The sequence below is a fragment of the Triturus cristatus genome, chromosome 11, assembly GCF_964204655.1.
Source record: "Triturus cristatus chromosome 11, aTriCri1.1, whole genome shotgun sequence".
NCBI classification, from domain to species: domain Eukaryota; kingdom Metazoa; phylum Chordata; class Amphibia; order Caudata; family Salamandridae; genus Triturus; species Triturus cristatus.
This window is the reverse complement of record NC_140594.1, coordinates 1,162,455,960-1,162,479,306: the sequence shown is the minus strand read 5'-3', so window position 1 is coordinate 1,162,479,306 and position 23,347 is coordinate 1,162,455,960. Positions and strand designations below refer to the sequence as shown.

General features: G+C 49.6%; 1 protein-coding gene across 1 annotated transcript in view; it reads left to right on the top strand.

Moving 5' to 3' along the window:
• LOC146788639 (putative cation-transporting ATPase 13A5) overlaps positions 1–23,347 on the top strand; it is a 586,298-nt gene that overhangs the window by 147,614 nt on the left and 415,337 nt on the right. The window lies entirely within an intron of this gene.

Below are 23,347 nucleotides of genomic sequence, written 5' to 3'. Positions count from 1 at the left end.
TAATATACTGATTAGAGTATCTTTGCAAGTATTGTATCCATAATGGTATGATTACAGGTAGGCAATAAATAGTTGCTGTATCATCGATGAGTACCATATCTTTAGGAATCCCAATTCACATGTGCAAATCCCCAAATATTCTACATTTCTCCACATCGTTTAATACATCTATGGTTGGCGGGAGTCCATATTTATGCTTCTGTTTAATTGGATAAACCATTCTCCACCGTTAGTAGAACACAGATAGCAAGTTCCTAGCACATGCAATATATGACATATGAGCATCAGTAAAATTATTTTCTTTGCTTAATATCCCATTTAATGTCTTCTGTGTCTGGGAGCAGAAGTCCCTGCAAAAGAAAACTAGCTTAGGTTTTAATAGGATATATTGAAGTGGGATGGAATTAGACTGGTAGACTTTGGAGAGAAAGTGCACACTCTTGATATTAGATATAAACACCCGAGCTACTGCAAAATAAGATCCTATAAGGGTAAATTAGTTGTTCATGAATTCAGTCCTTGGCTCCTATTTGCAAGTGGAGCTTGAGCAACACGACAATCCTCCTAAAATTGTGCTTCAAGTAATTGGATTCAGCAAAATTAACAATGCAAATAAAAATCAAACATTATTAAAGATAACAATGTAATAAATAACATGTTAGTTAGAAAACAAAAACAACAATGACAACGTTGTTTCCGTCATGTCTGGGAAAGACAGAAAACTGGAAAAATCCCACTCATGAAAGTCAGGTGGGAGAAGGAAGATTTTTCAATGGAAGAAGGTCGATTTAGCCATAGGGTTAGTAATTGGCCTGAAGATGGTGTTTGGGGGTTAATCACTAAATTAAAAGGCTAGGGGTTGAACTTTGCCTCAGATCTTTCACTTAATATCCTGGTCAGTGCCCTAGTAAGCCACTGTTTCAATCAGTTAAATAATAAGAGACACCTGATGCCCTTATTAGCCACTAATCGTGCTGGTAGCCATCAACTCTCATCTGAGGGCTACTAGATAAAATCATATTCAAGGAGCCTAGAATTCTCCATTTGTATTAATCTGGCACCACAAAATTGGCAATTTAATCTCTGATCAAAAAGCTATTTACTGGCTCCCTGTTATAACCTAGATCCAATTCAAAATTTGGGGTTTTAATCTTGTATGCCTCATTCACACCTTACCTGTAAAATCTCTCAACACTGTCAGTTTAGGGACCTTACAATTAAAGGTAACTTCCTACAAACTACTCCACTCCAAACTTGTGTCAAAACTCATGCCGTAAGGTGAAAGCAAATTTTCTCATCAAGGCCGTCTTCTTTGGTAATCTTATCTTCCACCTCTCAGTCTCTTGCCCTCATTTAAGGTCTTCAAAAAAGGTTCTGAACACTGGCATAGTTTTCAATATCCTTAAATATTGGCATCTTCCAGTAAAATGTTATAAACAATTTACAAGAAAATCCTGTCCCAAAGAAATTCCAAAGTCTAGTAAAATCAGAAATTTAAGGTAACAATGGTAAGGCGGGACTTTAAGGTTAGGGACAGTGAATCCCCCTGATCCCTGCAGATGTGTTAAGGACAGTGCCTAATTTTAGCCGGTGGTTGCCAGTAGTCATTTTTGGGGACCAACTCATATTTTTCCTCATTTCATATTGATCGTGAGCAAGAGAGAGAAAAACACCTAAATGAGAAAGAAGGTCAGAAAAGATAGAAAAAGGGACACAAAGGGAGAAAGCAAGTACTGGCTTGAGTGAAATATAGGGGCAGCAGGGTCTGTAGTGGATTAAAGAGGCTTGAGGTGAATTCGTCACTGTAAAGCTTTGATACTGGTGCGCTGATTTTTAATAGCATTGCCAGAGCAGAGCTTTGGGCACCTAGGGGCTCATTAGGATGGCGGACGGACTGGAGTCCATCCGCCATCCTGGTGTAAACTACGCCTGGGCTAAAATTTCGTTCCGTTCGCGGAAATTGCGATAATTTGACATTTTCGCATTCTGCGGAAAGCGCAGAAAAGTCAAAATTTCCGCATTCCGCAGCTTAGCGATAATTTGGTTCTTGCTCGCGCTGTAAAATAATACATTCTCGCGCGCGCGATCGCCTTTCCTGAATCCCTGCGTTTTCTTGATCCGGTCGCGTTCTCCATGAGATGTTGTATTGTTTTTAGCCATTTGCGCTGTCTCGCGACCGCAGTGACGTCATGCGTCGCGCGATCACGTCTTTCTCCTCGCGATCATGCACCACGAGACAACTGAAAACAAGACGGCCGTGCCCGCGAGCAACCACATGGGTAAGTTGGCGAGCCGCAACCATGCAGAAAATCTCGCGAACATGCGGGAAAAAAACTTCTGCATCTTCGCGATATTTCCGCGTGTTTGCGATAATTTTTAACATTTTCGCGATAATTTGCGAAAGTGGATTTCGCAAATTCCGCCCACCCCTAGTGTAAACTGGGACCGTCCGCCATGCATGCGGCAGTCCCAAACACCAGATCAGGATGCGACCGCCACCATGGTGGTCAGATCCTGCATTTTAACATTGTGGCGGTTGCTGCTGACAGTAGCACCCACTGCGATGCTAAAATGCAATGTTGTGCATTTCACAGCACTACGTGGCAGGCACCACACGGTGTTGTGTTCTGTGAGCACTGTGGACTCCACACGAGATCTTGTGGGGAATACACTATAATTTCATTGGTAGATACTCTTAACTTACTCCCTGGATGTCCCTCAAGTAACTACCCCTATTCTCTTAACAAACATTGACATTTTGAGAGGCCACTATTGGCTTGTGAGCTTTATGACATAATCCAAAATGGGAAAATAAACAATTTTCTTAGGTCAGAGCCCACTGGCACCTTTAACCCTTGCACATTGGGCCTGTTTATGGCCTAACATGTTATTCATCGCCCATGATAAGTACCCATTTCATGGGGTATGTTGTTTATCGGGTGCAACAAGTTACACCTATTATGGGTTCATGGGATATATAACATGCAGATTTTGGTGCTTAAAGAATCAAAATCCATATAATATGTTAGCTATCATGGGCCTGATTCACAAAGGTAAACCTACAATTCTGTGTAACTTTGCAATTGTTTGCCATTCACAAAGGGTTTTACGAAGAGTATCTTTCCAAGTGCAGGGTCTCTGCACTTAAAAAGATAGGTGTATTTATGTGTGGAGACTCAGCACTTGCAAAGACACTACTCATAAATCCCATTGAGAATAGCAAACAATTGTAAACGTGCACTTCCGTGTAAGTTTACCCTTGTGAATTGGGCCCCAAATGTTTTCTACAGTTACATTTGAACAAGTTTAACCTGCTGCAAATTAGAAAAGGTTGAGTTATTTAATGCATCTGATAATTATTGGATGCATTATGTTCCTTCAAACTTGTAAATCGGACCCATGTGTAAACAGGAGTTTACACATGGGTCGGTAAATTACGAGGAACGCGTAATTAGAGTTTACACCTGCAATCAAGCACAACACAGACATTCCACATCATTCTGCCTAACAGGTAGAGGCCTCCTGGCTAATGGGAAACTAAGGGAAAGTTCACAAAATATTTTTGACTAGCATTTATTTCCTGTCATTGGTGCCACGTTAAGGTAGTGCTTGCTCCTAACATCTTACACCACTTTATTGTGAAACCAGAATTCTAGATGTATTAATGTGTGACAAGAATGATAGTACATATATGTTGTGTGTTTTTTGCTGTGCTAGTGATCTGTTTCTTTTATCTTGATGTGTTTATTAACAACATTATTGTATTATACTGTACTGCAGTAGGTGTGTTGAATTCTATGTTACACATTTGAGTAATGTACACTTTTAAGTAAGTTTTCAGTGTTTTGGCTATTCACAAAATCAGATTGTAAATTTACTCCAAAACTGTAACTTACATGTCTCCACCAAATTGAAGAGCCAGGGAGCTATTCACAAACTGCTGGGGCTATTCACACATTTTAAATTACACGTGTGAGCAAATGTGTAATTTACTCTTATACGTTTGAGAAAGTGTTCTACTTTTGGCTATTCACAAAATCTGAGCATAATTACTCAAAAGTGTGAGTCAACTTTGTGAATCATTCCTAATGTTTGTGAATAGCTCCCATACACTTTGGTTTGGTGGAGACATTTAAGTACACATAGAGGTGCCAATTACGATCCGGTAAAAACCGGGTACGAACCGTCGACCGGAGCATATTCTCCGTCCGACGCGTACCCGGTCGTAAAAATATACAAACATGGAATTACGATTCGCACGGGAACACCATTTCCGTACGAATCGTAAAAAACCCCGACCGAACAAAATAAACCTACAAATGCGATCCGGGAAAGCACCGACCTGACGTCGGGACGCTCGCAGCCTGCAATTCACGAACCAGGAATTACGATTCGCACCGACGTCATCCCGCACGGTGAATATTTTCCGGCAGCCAAAAACTGCCGGGAAATCAGGACGACGCGAACAAGGACCACCAGTACGCGACGGACAAACAGGACGACGCGAACAAGGAGGACCAGTACGCGACGGACAGACAGGACGACGCGAACAAGGAGGACCAGTACGCGACGGACACACAGGACGACGCGAACAAGGAGGACCAGTACACGACGGACAGACAGGACGACGCGAACAAGGAGGACCCGTACGCGACGGACAGACATGGACCCAAACCTACGTGTCATCCCGGCCCTCATAGCAGTCGACCTCCTCTACAGGTTCCGACGCAGACGCCGCAGAAGGTCAGAACAACTAAGTGAGGGGGGAAAGTGGGGTGGGGGTGGCAGGACCAGGGCAGGCCACAAACCCCCCACCAAAGTCACACAGCACACATGCCCTGGACATACCTGACTCCCATGCCCTGGTCACTACGAGGGGGTGGGGGCGTGTCCAGCTAAGCCAGCGACCGCCACAACGGAAGTCCGTCACGACGCGAACCGGCAACACAACCAGACATGTACGTCCCGTACCCACGCCTGAAGAGCGTGGGTATGTGTCGTACCACGCCCACACCCACGTCACCCCAACAATGGCGGGACGGCTTGTACCCACGTGGCAAAGGCCTGGGTACGGGCCGCACAAGCATCACATAGCGTGGGGACGGATATGTACGGACCCTACCCCCACCCGCGTACGTATGGAGCGTACCCCCACCACAACAGTGTAAGTACGACTCGTACCCCCACCCGCGTACGTATGGAGCGTACCCCCACCCCAACAGTGTAAGTACGACCCGTACCCACACCCGCGTACGTATGGAGCGTACCCCCACCCCAACAGTGTAAGTACGACCCGTACCCACACCCGCGTACGTATGGAGCGTACCCCCACCCCAACAGTGTAAGTATGACCCGTACCCTCACACGCGTACGTATGGAGCGTACCCCCACCCCAACAGTGTAAGTACGACCCGTATCCACAGCCACGTACGTATGGAGCGTACCCCCACCCCAACAGTGTAAGTACGACCCGTACCCACACCCGCGTACGTATGGAGTGTACCCCCACCCCAACAGTGTAAGTACGACCCGTACCCTCACACGCGTACGTATGGAGCGTACCCCCACCCCAACAGTGTAAGTACGACCCGTACCCTCAGCCACGTACGTATGGAGCGTACCCCCACCACAACAGTGTAAGTACGACCCGTACCCTCACCTCGAATGCATGGAGCGTACCCCCACCCCAACAGTGTAAGTACGATACGTACCCCCACCCACGTACGTATGGAGCGTACCCCCACCCCAACAGTGTAAGTACGACCCCTACCCCCACCCCGTATGCATGGAGCGTACCCCCACCCCAACAGTGTAAGTACGACCCCTACCCCCACCCGCGTACGTATGGAGCGTACCCCCACCCCAACAGTGTAAGTACGACCCGTACCCACACCCTGTATGCATTGAGCGTACCCCCACCCCAACAGTGTAAGTACGACCCATACCCTCACCTCAAATGCATGGAGCGTACCCCCACCCCAACAGTGTAAGTACGACACGTACCCCCACCCACGTACGTATGGAGCGTACCCCCACCCCAACAGTGTAAGTACGACCCCTACCCCCACCCCGTATGCATGGAGCGTACCCCCACCCCAACAGTGTAAGTACGACCCCTACCCCCACCCACGTACGTATGGAGCGTACCCCCACCCCAACAGTGTAAGTACGACCCGTACCCACACCCCGTATGCATGGAGCGTACCCCCACCCCAACAGTGTAAGTACTACCCGTACCCTCACCTCGAATGCATGGAGCGTACCCCCACCCCAACAGTGTAAGTACGACACGTACCCCTACCCGCGTACGTATGGAGCGTACCCCCACCCCAACAGTGTAAGTACGACCCCTACCCCCACCCCGTATGCATGGAGCGTACCCCCACCCCAACAGTGTAAGTACGACACGTACCCCCACCTCGAATGCATGGAGCGTACCCACATCCGTGCATGTCATGAGCGTACATATTGTGAAATTGGAGAGGTGGGTGCAGAGTCCTCCCAGCAGTGCCCTGAGACAGGAGGGGTGTGTGCAGAGTCCTCCCAGCAGTGCCCTGAGACAGGAGGGGTGTGTTCAGAGACCTCCCAGCAGTGCCCTGGGACAGGAGGGGTGTGTGCAGAGTCCTCCCAGCAGTGCCCTGAGACAGGAGGGGTGTGTGCAGAGACCTCCCAGCAGTGCCCTGAGACAGGAGGGGTGGGTGCAGAGTCCTCCCAGCAGTGCCCAGAGGCAGGAGGGGTGGGTGCCCATCACTCCCAGCAGTGCCCATGGAACGCAAAGGGTGGAGTAGTCACATATACCATGCCCACAAATGTCAGTCAGGTGCACAAAGACCCTGCAGTACATGTACCACATGTGTGCGAGGCTGGGAGTATACGCATGCATAGCGCAGAAAAGAAAACATGTACACATGAAGTCATGTCAATAGACCACAAACACAAGTACAATGACTACCAAGGATGCCACGAATGATGCAGGTGGAGACATCGCTCAGCATGCATGTGCAAAGGTGAAGGACTAGGTCACACACCCAGCTAATGGACACACAGCTCTGTGCTAAAGTCAGGGGACACCCTGCAGGGAAGAAGTCAGGGTACACAGAGGAAGGAATACACCTTGGGACAATTGCAACATGCAGCAAATGCTTACATGAATGGAGAAAGGTAGCTAACACCGTGTGAGGCACACAGATCCCAGGGTCCCCCCTATGAGCAGCACACTACTACATTTCCCACACACCCAACACATGACCAACACCCACAACCATGTAGCAGCCCCACCAACAGCAATGCCAGCAATGCAGGAGTGTTCCAAGGGCAAAAAATAAATAGCTTTATTCAGCATGAGCAAAAAACTAGTATGACGTAAGTCCAATATTAACAAAGGCCATAGGGCAGTCCAGGAGTCCCAGCTGGATGGGGGACACAGTGGGATGCGTGTCCCCTAGCTTGCCTGCACAGTTACAATCCGTTGTCTTCCACAGGGGTGAGGGCATCATGTGGGGGTGAGGAAACAGGCACCGCAGGGACAGGAGGGTGAAGGGTAGGCGTCGTGGGTGCAGGGATGGAGGCCTCCACCACAGGGGGCGGGGCAGGGCCAAAGGCGGAGGCCAGGATCTCGCTGCACACCTTAGCAAGGTCCTCCAGGGACTCCCCTGCACCCCAAGGAACCACAGGCCCCAAGGAGGGGGGGGGGTCAGAGGGATGGGTCGCAGCGCCACTGGGGGAGGATGTGGACAGGGGGGGGACTCAAGCACCCTGACCGGGGACCTCCTTGACCGCTTGCGGGGTGGTGTCAATGTGGGGCTCAGGGACAGAGCGGCCATGAACGAGTCCTTGGGGGAGATGTGGCCAGGAGAGCTGAGGGGAGGGGATTTGGAGGGAGTGGATTGGGTGGAATGTGGACTCCCACTCTGGCTGCGTGTCACACGTTTGCCCTCCGACCCAGTGGGTGTGCCTACTGCACCCTGTGTGTGCGTGTCAGGAGGTGTGCGGCGGACCTTCCCTGCTGGTGTGGTGCCTGTGTCTGTTGTGGTGGGTGCATGCTTACGTCTGGGTGTATGTGGGACAGGCATGGGAGTGGGTATTGTGGAAGGAGCAGGGGTAGGGGGTGGGACGTAGCGCTGCAGGAGACCCACTGCTGCAGTCAGTGTGGAGTCTATGGACCTCAGCAAGTTGCGTTGGTCAGCCTGCGATGAATGAATGCCCTCCAAGTATGCCTCCATGTTGTTGAGGACCTGGCTGTGGCCATGGAGGAGATTAAGGATCGCAGTCTGACCAATCTGCAACTGCCGCTGGATGTCCACAGACTCAGCATTGGCGGCAGCAGTGGAGACAGGGGCAGGGGGTGCGGTGCCTGGCAGGAAGGAGACATGTGGTGACCGGGCACGTTTGGAAGGGACACGGGCACGTGGGAGGCGGCTGATGCCAATGGAGGGGGCGGTGCCAGATGTAGGGCTGCTGTCAGATGGTGGTGCAGCCACCGCCCACTCGGAGTGATCCTCCTCGGACCCGTCAGCTTCATACTCTGTTGTGCCAGTCGACAGGTCCCCGGGTTCACTCTCCACCGCCTCAGTCCCACTCGAAGTGCCAGCCCCGATGTCACCGCTGGCACTGGTGCTCGGTCCCTCCGCGCCGTCTGTGTCCATGTCTCCCTCCGTGTCCCCCGACGATGCTGTGGGCAGGGTGAAGAGACAGAAAGTAATCATACACCTGTATACATATGTCACATGAGTCTAATCTACGTAGGTTACAGTGCATAGCCTGAAACAAAGGAAGAGTTACATCTACAAAACAAGGTACATATGTAGGGCATGCAAGACACAGTTTTTTGACCCACCATGCCATGGAAAAACTATGGAGAGCATGACACAGTAGCAAATGAGATGACATGGAATTTTGACTGAGGAGCAAGGCCCTGGGGACAATCCAGCACTGCATCTGCACCACACAGCGTGGCAGCAAATAGGGATGAGCAGGGACCATAGGCAGGAACTAGAGGCACATGCAGCATAGGTAATACTGATAACATGCCCACCCTGACTGGCACACTGCACCTTGAGTGTATGTCCAGGCAAACATCACACACTGGCCAGTCCTAGCAAGGAGATATCAGGTCTTGACATGTCGGACATGCCCGCACCACCCACCCCCTACATGAGACAAATCTATGGAGACACAGGAAGCACGTACATCTTAGTCAGGGTGAAATACACATGGGATGCAAAACTTCTATATTGCACACAAACTACCCAAGGTGCGGCTGTCCAAATTATCATGTACAAATGGGCATCATCAGATGATTGCAACAAGACACAAAGGCAATGGCCACCGTGAGTATGTAATAGGAAAATCAGGTCAGGCTGTACAGTGGACACTTGTAATACATCTCACGTCAATATACATGGTGCCAGGGGACAATGGCACAGAGCACAACCTATGCTGTAGACACAGAGATTGTCGACATTTTCGGATTACACACATGATACCTAGGAAAAGATGCCCCTGGGGACAGTAGTGGCCACACAACTCCATGCTTCTGAATGGAAATGACTGCAACACACGCTAACATCCCTGCACTATGCGTAACGCACACTCATGCACATCATGTCACAGGCCACCACATGGGACATGCCTGCTGGAAGGCCTCGCACTCAAGAGATTAACTCCCATGTCTGAAATCAGCATTAGTGCCAACTGACATGGAACCCACAAGTCCAGAACTGGACAGGGCACAGGCAAGGTCACTAAACCTGTTACACACCACCCCCACACATGATGCTGCAGGCATTGTACACTTGGAGAAGGTGTCAGGCTACATAACTTTGTGATGGAGTGACTACACAGAGACCAGGGAACACATTGCAAGGTGGGGAAGGGAGGCAGGAGAGGCCTGCAACACTGTGGGTAACAGGATCTGCACAGCACCATAAACCATGGAAGTGTATCCATGGAACAGTGCACTTACAAATGCTGGTGATACACAACAAACACACACATGTACCTACCCCCTTCCGGCTGCTGCATCTCCTGTAGGCGCCTGTCCAAGTCAGGAAAGACAACCGCCAGCACACGTTTCTGGATGTGGGAGAGACGGCGGCGCCCGCGGTTCTTATGGCTCTCAGGTGAGTCCCCCAGCAGGACCTGTGCGATCCTCCACGTCCAGCACCGGATATCCTGCCAGCGTTTCCTCACCTGGGACAGGCGCCGCTTCTGACCATCCGCACTCCTCACGGCGCTGACGGCATCCAGCCATATCTTCTCCTTGGCAGAGGCGTCTACCTGTGAGGATGGACAAGTGACACTACCTCAATACACCTGGCACATGTCACAGGGACACAGATCATAACACATTTGCTGTTTCCAACAAGGCATAGTATGCATCCAACGCATTGCACCTTTGTCATAGGGACATGATCCTCTGGGGGAAGGCCAAAAGCAGTACGTGCCATTGAAAGGACACAGGTGGAATGAGGGCAACTACACAATCAATGATCCAGGCTCACACTGTGCATCACACCCACCCCTCCTGTCTCAGGCCACTGCTAGGAGTGATAGGCCCCCACCCCTCCTGTCTCAGGGCACTGCTGGGAGTGATAGGCCCCCACCCCTCCTGTCTCAGGGCACTGCTGGGAGGACTCTGCACACACCCCTCCTATTTCACACGTACAGGGGTGGGGGTACAACTCGGACGTAATGGGGTGTACATACACGGTGGTACGACACGTACAGGGGTGGGGGTACGACGCGAACGTACAGGGGTGTACACACACGGTGATACGACACGTACAGGGGTGGGGGTACGACTCGGATGTAATGGGGTGTACATACACAGGGGTAGGACACATACAGGGGTGGGGGTATGACGCGAACGTTATGGGGTGTACATGCACGGGTGGGGGTTCGACACGTACAGGGGTACCACACAAACGTACAGGGGTGTGGGTACACGGGGGTATGACACGTACAGGGGTGGGGGTAGGACTCGAACGTACAGGGGTGTGGGTACACGGGGGTACGACACGTACAGGGGTGGGGGTACGACTCGAACGTACAGGGGTGTGGGTACACGGGGGTACGACACGTACTGGGGTGGGGGTACGACTCGAACGTACAGGGGTGTGGGTACACGGGTGGGGGTTCGACACGTACACGGGTGTACATACAGGGGGGGTGTACATTCACGGGGAGTACGACTCGAATGTATGGGTGCTGGGGGGAGTGTTGGGCGCGTATGCGGGCACATGTCTCCATGGTTGCAATGGGAGTTCGGTGCGGACGGTGTTTTTTCCATACGGTTGTGAGATCGGATGCACGTGATGGATCGTGATTCCTCGGTCGGACTTCACCTTTCACATTTGTACGGTACATCGTCCGAGGACGTGTCGGACACATTTTCCGACCCGAGGACGTGTGGGAAATCATTCCCGATGAGGTTCGTATGGACTTTTTACCATGTGAATCATGATTGCCAGTTCGTACGGCACTTGTACGATTCGTACGGTAAAAAGACCGGATACAATCAATCAATCAATCATAGGCATTTATAGAGCGCTCTACTCACCCGGAGGGTCTCAAGGCGCTGGGGGGGGGGGGGGGGGGTGCTGCTACTGCCCGAACAGCCAGGTCTTGAGCTTCTTCCTGAAGGCGAGGTGGTCCTGGGTCAGGCGCAGGTCGGTCGGGAGGGAGTTCCAGGTCTTGGCGGCCTGGTAGGAGAAGGATCTTCCTCCTGTTGTCGTTCTTCGGATGCGGGGGACGGCGGCGAGGGCGTGGCTGGCTGATCGGAGGTGTCGTTTGGGAGCGTAGAAGTTGATGCGGTTGTTGAGGTAGCTCGGGCCTTGGTCGTGAAGAGCTTTGTGTGCGTGGGTGAGGAGACGGAAGGTGATTCTCTTGTTGACCGGGAGCCAGTGCAGGTCTCTCAGGTGTCCGGAGATGTGGCTGTGTCGTGGGATGTCGAGGATGAGTCTGGCTGAGGCGTTCTGGATCCGTTGGAGTCTCTTCTGGAGCTTGGCGGTGGTTCCGGCGTAGAGGGCGTTGCCGTAGTCCAGTCGGCTGGTGACGAGTGCCTGGGTGACATTCTTCCTGGTCTCGGTGGGGATCCACCGGAAGATCTTCCGTAGCATGCGCAGGGTGTTGAAGCATGACGAGGAGACGGCGTTGACTTGCTTGGTCATGGAGAGGGAGGAGTCCAGGATGAAGCCCAGGTTGCGTGCGTGGTCTGTCGGTTTGGGTGCGGTGCCCAGGGCGGGGGGCCACCAGGAGTCGTCCCAGGCGGAGGGCGAGGATCCCAGGATGAGGACTTCCGTCTTGTCCGAGTTCAGCTTCAGGCGGCTGGTCGACATCCACTCGGCTACCTCTTTCATTCCTTCGTGAAGGTTGGCTCTGGCGGCGGCGGGGTCGTTGGTCAGGGAGAGGATCAGCTGGGTATCGTCGGCGTAGGAGATGATGTTGAGGTTGTGTTGGCGTGCGATGGCCGCGAGGGGGCTCATGTAGATGTTGAAGAGGGTTGGGCTCAGCGAGGATCCTTGAGGGACGCCGCAGATGACTTTGGTGGCCTCTGACTTGTACGGTGGTAGACGGACTCTCTGTGTTCTTCCGTCGAGGAAGGAGATGATCCATTCCAGTGCCTTCTCCTGGATTCCGACGTTGCGGAGGCGCTGCACTAGGGTGCGGTGGCAGACGGTGTCGAAGGCCGCGGAGAGGTCTAGGAGGATGAGGGCCGCTGTTTCTCCGTTGTCCATCAGGGTTCGGATGTCATCGGTGGCAGCGATGAGGGCGGTCTCGGTGCTGTGGTTGGCTCGGAAGCCAGACTGTGAGGGGTCGAGGGATCCGTTCGTCTCGAGGAAGGCGGCCAGTTGCTTGTTGACGGTCTTCTCGATGACTTTGGCTGGGAACGGGAGCAGCGAGATGGGGCGGTAATTCTTGAGTTCGGTGGGGTCCGCTGTTGGTTTCTTGAGTAGAGCGCTGAGTTCGGCATGCTTCCAGCTCTCAGGGAAGGTGGCGGTGGTGAAGGAGGTGTTGATGATGTCCCGCAGGTGGGGTGCGATGACGGCGTCGGCTTTGTTGAAGACGTGGTGAGGGCAGGGGTCGGTCGGAGATCCGGAGTGGATGGAGTTCATCATGCGGACGGTTTCTTCGGTGCAGATCGGGGTCCAGGCGCGGCGGGTGGAGGTGGGGGGCGGTGGTTCGGTCGGGTTGGACGTGGCGTTCTTCGGTAGGGTGTTGAAGCTGTTGTGTATGTCCGCGATCTTGTTGTGGAAGTAGGAGGCGAGGGAGTTGCAGAGTTCTTGCGATGGGGTGGTGTCGTTGTTTCCGGCGTTGGGGTTGGAGAGCTCTTTCACGATGTTGAAGAGTTCCTTGCTGTTGTGTGCGTTGTTATCCAACCGGTCCTTGAATGCAGTTTTCTTGGTGTCGCGGATCAGTTGGTGATGCTTCCGGGTGGCAAGCTTGAGGGTGGTCATGTTGTCCGGGGTTGGCTCCCTTCTCCAGGCTTTCTCGAGGGCTCGGCAGTTCTTCTTGGAGCTCTTGAGTTCGTCGGTGAACCATGGGGCCTTCTTGCTGCCGGGTCTGCTGGGGAATTTTTTTACAGGATCGTAATTGGCACCTTAGTGTAAATGTACATCCTGATTTTGTGAATAGCCAAAAGGTAATAAACATACTCAAAGTGTAATTTACCCAAAAGAAGAAGTTACTTTTGAGACTGAGGCCCACAGTGCTACATTTATTTGATTCAGACTTAGGATTCCTGGAAGCTCCCAAACATTGACAATACAGGGAGTAAATGTTCAGTTCAAACCAGTTTGCCTTTTACGAAAATACCCAGAAATCACCATCCCTTCATCTGCCCATTTTAATATCAGAGGAATTCTAACCTTAAGTATAGCAGGTGTTTACTGAAAGTCAAGTTACAACAGCTAATTGGATTGATCCACATGTCACAACCCTCATAATATCTTGACTACGTAAAGTATTACAGTTTTCATTTCTCACAACCTTGCAACCATTTGGGTCATCTGAACCCTCCGCTCAGATTTTGCAAATTTGACCACGCTCTCATAAATCTTTTCCAAATATAAAATGTTTCAGACAAACAACTGTCAAGCAGCCTGTCAGCTGCCTGTGGGACGAGCAAGAGGTGAGGAATTGGATACTGTAGCCTTTTCCACTTACATGTAACTGTTAATGTGTTGGTCATTCTTATTTTACCCATGCCAGCATCATTCTGTCTGGCCAGTCTCTTTACAAAGATGGCTGCACTGGAAGGAAGGTCAGCACCATCCTAAAGTAAGCCCGTGCATCTGATGCCTGATTAACAATGGTTGGGTAAAATTGTTTCTCAAAAGGTAAAAATATCTCAATAGTCCCTCTTTTAAATTCCCCTGCAGAGCAGATTTTTTTGTTTTCTTTTGTTTGCTAAATATGTGCCCTGCAGGTGATTAGAAAAAGCAAATATTGCTTGACCAAACACAGAACACAGCTTCTACGCCTAGAACATGTTGCCCAGTGAGGTGTGGCTGGTCACAGGTATTCTGAGTGACTGCTAACAGCCTATGAGAGTTGACCTAGTAAAGGGGCTTATTAATAATGAAGTAAAGGTGGCCATTGAATCCACATATTAAACAAACCATAGTAGAGCTTGCTGAAATTGCTCTCCCTCCCTCACACCTCCACCATTAAGAGAGGCCTGCCCCTGCCCCTGCACTCTCAAGTGCTGGTGATCGAGGCCCTCCTCCACCTTCAGGTTTCCATGCGCCTCATCCCTGGTGGTGCAGTGGACCTCTGTCTCCTTTCTCTCGCTCGGCTCTTTCACTCATTTTCACTCGTTTTTCTACCCTCTTTAGTTTTTCTACGCTTTTCTGCATCTCTGCTCTTGTGTGCCTTATTTCTGCGTATTTTCCCCTTTTTCCTTTACTTCCTTTATCCCTTATTTCCCAGCCGCTGCTGCCTCCGCGGCCCCTCCCCCTCAGCACGACCGGCCCAATCCTGCTCTCCTCCCCGCTCCCGCCTCCCAGCTGTCCAGCCCTCCTCGACCCCTACTTAATAGTGGCCGCTGCTCAGGCACGCAGTGGACATGCGTAGCGGGCACACAGCTGGCATGCCGAAGGCACGCCAATAGCAAGCCCGTCTGCGCCCGTCTGGAACCCTGGTACTCCGCCCTGCCAACGCTACGACCCAGCGGCACTCCACGCACTCAACCCAGGCCGCAACAACAACTGCAAGCTAGCATCACCAGCCGACACCCATGGACCCTTCAGCTGTCACCGCTGCCGGCACACCCGCAGCACCGCGAGGAACATGGACCAAGCACAACCCACCCGCAAGAACACAACCGAACTGAAGACCCTGCACTGCATCCTCTTCAACGTCCGATCCCTCCACAAACATGCCACCGAAATCTGGGACCACCCCGGATGTAGCTTTCTTCACCGAAACCTGGACCAACACCACCTCGGGACCGGACATCGCCATCACCATCCCCCAAAGATACAAGATCCCCAGGAAGGACCACCCCACCCACACGGGAGGAGGACTCGCCATCGTCCACAAATCCAGCCTCCACCTGAGCACACTCCCCGATGAGCCCACAGAACTGATGGAACACCTCCACTTCAAGATACTGGCCAGCCCCACCTCCACCCTCCGTGGAACACTCATCTACCGACCCCCTGGACCCCGCGGCCCTATCGCCAACTCCATCACGGACATCATCTCCCCGCATGCCATCGCCTCCACCAACTACACCCTGCTGGGAGACGTCAACTTCCACCTCGAAAACCCTTGGCGGGACTTTAACAGCTTCCACCAAGCGAGAGTAAAGTATAAGTCTGCTCCTAGTGAGCGGGAGCAGGAAAACTGTCTGCTAACAAGTGGGCAGAAAAACAGATAAAAAAATTGCTCCTAATTGCATTTTTAGCTGCTCCCTGTGTGTTGGAGCAATGCCGGCTCCTGCTGGAGGAGGGGCCGAAGTGCCCTGGTGAGCTCCCGGGAACCCAGTATCAAGAGGTCAACCCCTTGGGAATTGGGTACCTGGGGGGCAAAATCGGGCTTAGGACAGGGGCAGTGCGACCCCCTCCTCTTTAGTTAATAAAGTGAAGAGGTCCAGATTTACCTCTTTGTAGTCTTGTCATCTTGTCTTCATGAAGATTCATGTTATCACAGATTTGTGTATGAAGACGCTTGGGGAAGAATCACATTGCTGAAATGACGTGCACACATGATCACAGGAGACATTACCTTGTGTTCCTTTATGCAACTGTAGTGTTAAATATGCACAAGGCATTAACCCAATGAGGTAGCATTTACTAGTTAACCCTTCAAACCCTTCAGTAGAAAGTACATTTTTGGCTAAACTGTTGGCTCGTCTTGGAAAAAATGAGGTACTATTATGGAATAGTTTTCACAGAAATTAAACCTCAATGGGAAGCAGTTACAAATATAAACTGTCAAGTGGGCATGGAAACCGACAAATAGTTTTTAGACACTTGGAGCTGGAAGTTGAGCAGCTCCCTATGTCTGAAAGCAATACTAGCTCGTGCAGGAGGTGAATAGCTGGCAGGGACAGCAGAGGCATTCAGGCTCAGTTTAGACTGGGTGCCCTAATGACCAGGCCCTGGGGAATGGGGTCCCGACCCAAAATCGGTCAAGGGAGGGTGTTATGCAGCCCCCATCCCCTATTAAAAACAAGCATTTGCAATGCAGTCGGTCTCGCCTTTTGGAACCTATATGTATTTAGCTATGCAGCACATTAGCCTGGGTGCTGAACATCTACTGTTCTTTAAAATGAAAGGAGAGTAAGCACCAAACTGCATGGCTCGCCAGGTATGGGAACACATGGAGAGAAATATTGCCTTTCAGCGGGAAATGGTATCGTCCAAAGCTGTGTTTTTAATATAAAATCAGGGCCTTCGGAAGTCATATCACTGAAAATACAAGATTTGAAAAAAATATTTTTGTCTACGGGTGCTCGTGGAAGACAATTTCTATGGAATGGAATCTAGAGCATGCTAAAGTGATTCTGGTATTTTACTGACCTCTGCTGGTTGTTTTCTATTAAGACAAATAGAGGCAGTTGAACAGATAAGTATATTGTAAGTATATACTAAAGTATATACAGGAGGTCTCGAATGCTCGACCTAAATTCACAAAGGGGAAAGAAAGAGGATGAGAAAGACTTAAGTACCATCACAAAGGGAGACAGCAGAAACCAGCAAGAAGAATAAATGAGCCAAGGGTGTTAGGTACTGGATTAAAGAGGTCTGGAGTGGTTTCAATTCTTGAGAGCCCTGGTATTCGGCCCGCCTACATTTTTTTAATAGGGCTTCGGAGCACAGCTTTGGGCACCCGTACTCATTATTTAACAAATTAAGCACTGACGCATCTGAAAAATACGTTTCCTTCGACGATGCACACAGAACTGATCCCACTGTGGTGCAGTGCTTTACTATTCACATTCCAGTCGCAGGCGCCCACACCCTTCGTTGGAAGTGCTTCAGGCTCGTGCTCTGACCAACTTGCTCCTTTAATGGACTGTAATGGAAGGGAAGTTCCTTGTGCGCTACAGGGCTCGGGGTTTACTGCTCCGGTGTACCGGTGGGAGAAACACTGAGCAGCTGAAGCACAAGGCAGGACACTTGGAAATTACCCGGGAGCGTAGCTGCCAAGGTTGTAGATTCCTATGTGTGACATTTTCATAATTTCTGTGTAATTATGAATGCCATTAGATCCGCTCCTTCCTCTCCGGCAGGACACAGCGGGTCAGACTCCCCCCTTTCCTCTTGGACTCCACACCTACCAGCTGCAGAGTCCTCCAGGGCTCCTCCCTCAGCCCGACGCTCTTCAACATGGCTCTGCTCGCCCCCATTGTCAGAAGCTACAGACTCAACATTGTGTCATACGCAGACGACACCCAACTCATCCTCTCCCTATCTAACGAGCCCAACACCGCCAGACACAACTTTCAAGAATGCATGGAAGCTGTTGCCAAATGGATGAAAAACAGCTGCCTACAAATAAACACCAACAAAACAGAAGTACTCATCATGGGCCGAAACCCTGATGCCTGAAGCGACACCTGGTTGCCACCCGCCCTCGAAACCCACGAACCCCCATGGACCACGCATGCAACTTTGGAATCATCCTGGACTCCGAGCTCAAAATGGACCACCAAATCAACTCTGTCTAGTTTTCCTGCTTCTAAACCCTCCACCTCCTTCGTTAGACCATCAAATGGATCCCCCTCGAACACCGAAAGACCGTCACTCATGCCCTGGTCACCAGCAGACTCGACTACGGCAACGCACTCTACACCGGAATATACAAAAACCTCAGCCGCAGGCTACAGAACATCCAGAATGCCGCCGCAAGACTAGTCAAAACACTGCCACATCTCCCAGCACCTGTGCACATTCCACTGGCTCCCTGTCGAGGCGAGAATCACTTTCAAGATACTCACCCAAACACAAGGCCCTCCACGGCATACCTGAACAGCTGACTCAAACTCCACGCACCCCAAAGGACCCTACGGTCAGCCCAGCTCTCCTACACCATGGTCCCCCACACCAGAAAGACCATATTGGGAGGCCGCTCCTTCTCCTTCCTCACGGCCAAAGCATGGAACGACCTTCCCCTTCACCTCAGACAGACAACTGCGCTCCCCATCTTTGCAAGAAACCTCAAAACCTAGCTATTCCACAGACCCCCTCCTTGATGGCAAAGAACCTGCAGCCCACCCCCACTAGCGCCTTGAGACCCTTACGGGTGAGTAGTCACACTTATCAAATCCCTGAATGATTGATTGATTGATATTAAATAGAGCCCTATGTTTGGGTTGTGGTAGTGCTACTGCTTCCCACCTCACTCAGACACTGTCTGTAGACTTCTATGAAGGCCAAGAATCCCACAATGGTCTGTGGACTGCTGTGAGACTCTAGGTACTATTCTAGCTTTTTTCAATCCAGAGTAAGCAAAAGCAGATATCCAAAAAGGTAATTCATGCAGAAATAAATTCTGCTAACTCTAGTAGGTTGATGTGGATCTAACTGAGAAGTTACAAATTCAGAGGTCCGAAGCACAAATAAACCAAGGGAGAATATGGGGAAGACTGAATTTTTCATAGTGTAAAATGCACATTTTTCTCTCTTTGCCTGAATGCTTTTTTTCAAGACCTGCTTGTACTAGTTACACAAATACCCCAAAGGCCAATATGCACTTTGTAAAATGAGAATTAAATACATTTCCTGATCTGCCAGGTTATAGAGTCTGCCTGCCGCATAACTTAAAAGGATAGAAGATTGCGGTCGCGTGAGTTATAGTTGCCTGCACTAACTATAACGGGGGAATTTCATTGGTTTTTTATCAGTAAAATTTCCGCTAACTATAACATGTCTGAAACCTATGGTTTTTTCAGTGAATTTGCAAGGTTTTTTAAATGCTAATTCCTAACTATAACGTGTGTGAAACCTATGGTTTTTTCAGTGAATTTGTACGGTTTTTTAAATGCTAAGTTACTTTACGCCATTCGTGGCGTGCACGCCCACTTAACGCAGTTCGTGCGCGCACAGTGAGCACGCGGTGCGCTTCGCGCACCGCGCGCCCACTTTACGCAGTTAGTGCCGTACACGCAAGGTGGGCACATGGAGGACATATTATGCGCTTCCTTGTGATAGGTAATCTGTTAAATTTAATTTGTAAGTGATGACAATAATATGCCATGCACAGAGAGTGTTTTTTTTTTTTATTAAAATTTTTAGCGTAAGCGCACCGTACGCGTACGGTAAGCGTAATCGGCGAAATTTTCAAAAAATAAAAATTTACCGTTTTTGGCCTTGGGGGATCTTTGAGGACTCAACTAACATGGCTATGTGCATGGGCGCTGTCTAAACAGCCCCTTTATATGTTTTTTGCCTTTGTTTACAGCCCCCCCCTCAGAGTGCGAGAGAGAAAATGGCGGCCGCCGCTTCCTGGTTTCGACCGATTCAAATGTTTACTTAGATGTAACAGCCAATCAGAATCGCGCTCGCGCACGCCACCGTACGCGTACGGTAAGCTTACGGTAAGCGTACCGTAAGCTGGCTCAGATATATATATTGATTTAAAGGCTATTTTCTCAGAATCTACTGAACAGATTTACACCAAACCTACAAAAGGCACTTCCTTGACCTGAGGACTACCTCTCTGCCAAATTTCTAGTAATTCTGTTCAGCCGTTCGGGCTGTAGCCCTGTCTAAAGGTCCTATGGAAAAATGCATGGGAAAAACGCGTTTTGGGACCCCCCTTTTATCTCAGCCCCCGCTTGACGAATCCCCCCGAGACTTTCAGGGTAGGAGCGGAGCGTAGCGCCCCACCTATTTTGAGAAATTTGCGAGGATTCGTCGACCGGCGCCAAAGTTATTCAAAATAGAATGTTGCGGATTTCCTATGGAAACAGGGTCCTAACTATAACTACCTACTGGCGACCGCCAGTAGGTAATATATATATATATATATAAAAGTTTTTTTTCGGGTGCGCGCTGGGTGCGCGCACTCGGCGATATTTTTTAACAAAATATAAATCTTTTTTTTTGCCCTACAAGGTCCTACTGTGACCCCCTTACAATGCCTACTGGGTCAATTTCTCCCCACTCTGCCCCCTTTTCAAGTTCTCCCCCTTTGTTTATCACCCCCTCTTTATGCGATAGACAAAATGGCGGCCGCCGGTTCCTGATTTCCACCGATTCAAATGTTTACTAAGATCTAACAACCAATCAGAATTGCGCTCGCGCACGGCAAGGTGCGCGCACCCAGCGCGCACGCTGCGCGCTTACAGATATATATATTGATTTAAATACTATTTTCTCAGGAAATACTGAACAGATTTACACCAGACCTGCAAAAGGCACTTCATGGACCTTATGGCTACCTCTCTGCCAAATTTCACATAATTCTGTTCAGCCGTTCGGGCTGTAGCTGTGTCTAAAGGTCCTATGGAAAAATGCATGGGGAAAATGCGTTTTGGGACCCCCCTTTTTTCTCGGCCCCTGCTTGCCGAATCACCCCGAGACTTTCAGGGTAGGAGCGGAGCATAGCGCCCCACCTATTTTGAAAATTTTCCGAGGATTCGTGGACCGGCGCCAAAGTTATTCAAAATAGAATGTTGCGGATTTCCTATGGAAACGTGGTCCTAACTATAACTACCTACTGGCGACCGCCAGTAGGTAATATATATATATTTATGTATATATATATATATATTGTTTTTCAATGTGCTCTTGCAGCAGAAAAAGCACTCACAGCAGGTAGGTGATTTCCTATAATTTATGCACATTTAGAGGGTGATACAGCATCCGTTCTATTTTCCTGCCAGCCGACGTGTTTCAATGCAGTCTGCATCTTCTTCCTGGGCTAAGGCAAGAATTGCGGCATAATAACACGATCAGTCCCGGACTGCCTCCATCTTTAGTAGTATTTGGAAGCAGGTGTGTCAGCTTAGTAGCATGTGACTTCCTCGTGGTGCTTTCTGGGACTAGTAGTGATGATTTCATTTTTACTCACAGTGAGTTGCGCTTTTAATCCTTTCATTTCGACAGGGTCACAGTGGTAATTGTAAGTCTTCTGTGTGCTCCGGTATGAAGTGTTTCTGTTTTGAGGCAGGCACAGCAGTTTGCCTTGATCACGGAGGGGACACTTCATACCAGAGCACACTGGAGTGCTTGAAATTTCACAGAGGACTTACAATTACCACTTTGACCCTGTCGAAATGAAATATATATGATATTCACTGAAAAAACCATAGGTTTCACACATGTTATAGTTAGCGGAAATTTTACTGATAAAAAACCAATGAAATTCCCCCGTTATAGTTAGTGCAGGCAACTATAACTCACGCGACCGCAATCCTCTGCTGATGCTAATACTGTATTTAGACACTTATTTGCCCATGTCTTTTTCCATACATTTTTAGCTATACATATATTACAAATATTTTTTTTTCATAAAGACACATATGTCATCAGCAGAAGATTGCAGTCGCGTGAGTTATAGTTGCCTGCACTAACTATAACGGGAGAATTTCATTGGTTTTTTATCAGTAAAATTTCCGCTAACTATAACATGTGTGAAACCTATGGTTTTTTCAGTGAATTTGCAAGGTTTTTTTTAAATGCTAATTCCTAACTATAACGTGTGTGAAACCTATGGTTTTTTCAGTGAATTTGTACGTTTTTTTAAATGCTAAGTTACTTTACGCCATTCGTGGTGTGCGCGCCCACTTTACGCAGTTAGTGCCGTGCACGCACGGTGGGCACGCGGTGCGCTACGCGCACCGCGTGCCCACGTTACGCTAGATGGGCCATGTACGCACGATGCACTTCGCGCCCCGTGCGCACATGGAGGACATATGATGCACTTCGTTTTGAAAGGTAATATTTTAATTTTTCGTATATGTTATAAGCCATGCACAAATGGTGCCCTTCGGGCACCATTTGCACACGGGGTGGAGAGAGTGTGGATAATTATTTTTTTTATTATTTTTTTTTTAAATATTTTAGTTTAACTCATCTTTAATAAGCTATGCAAAATTTGTGCCCTTCGGGCTACAATTGCACACGGGGTGGGGAGAGTGTGGATAATTTTTTTTTTTTTATAATTTTTTACCGTACGCGTACGGTAAGCGTAATCAGCGAAATTAGCGAAAAAATAAAAATTCCGTTTTTGGCCTTGGGGGATCTTTGGGGACTCCCTCAACATTGCTATGTGTGTGGGAGCTGTCTAAACAGCCCCTTTACATGTTTTTGTGCTTTAGATTTTAAACATCACTCTCAGTGCGAGAGAGAAAATGGCGGCCGCCGCTTCCTGGTTTCGGCCGATTCGAATGTTTACTAAGATCTAAGAGCCAATCAGAATCGCGCTCGCGCACGCCACCGTACGCGTACGGTAAGCGTACCGTAAGCGCACCGTAAGCTGGCTCAGATATATATATTGATTTAAAGGCTATTTTCTCAGAATCTACTGAACAGATTTACACCAAACCTACAAAAGGCACTTCCTTGACCTGAGGACTACCTCTCTGCCAAATTTCTAGTAATTCTGTTCAGCCATTCGGGCTGTAGCCCTGTCTAAAGGTCCTATGGAAAAATGCATGGGAAAAACACGTTTTGGGACCCCCCTTTTATCTCAGCCTCCGCTTGACGAATCCCCCCGAGACTTTCAGGGTAGGAGCGGAGCGTAGCGCCCCACCTATTTTGAAAAATTTGCGAGGATTCGTCGACCGGCGCCAAAGTTATTCAAAATAGAATGTTGCGGATTTACTATGGAAACGTGGTCCTAACTATAACTACCTACTGGCGACCGCCAGTAGGTAATATATATATATATA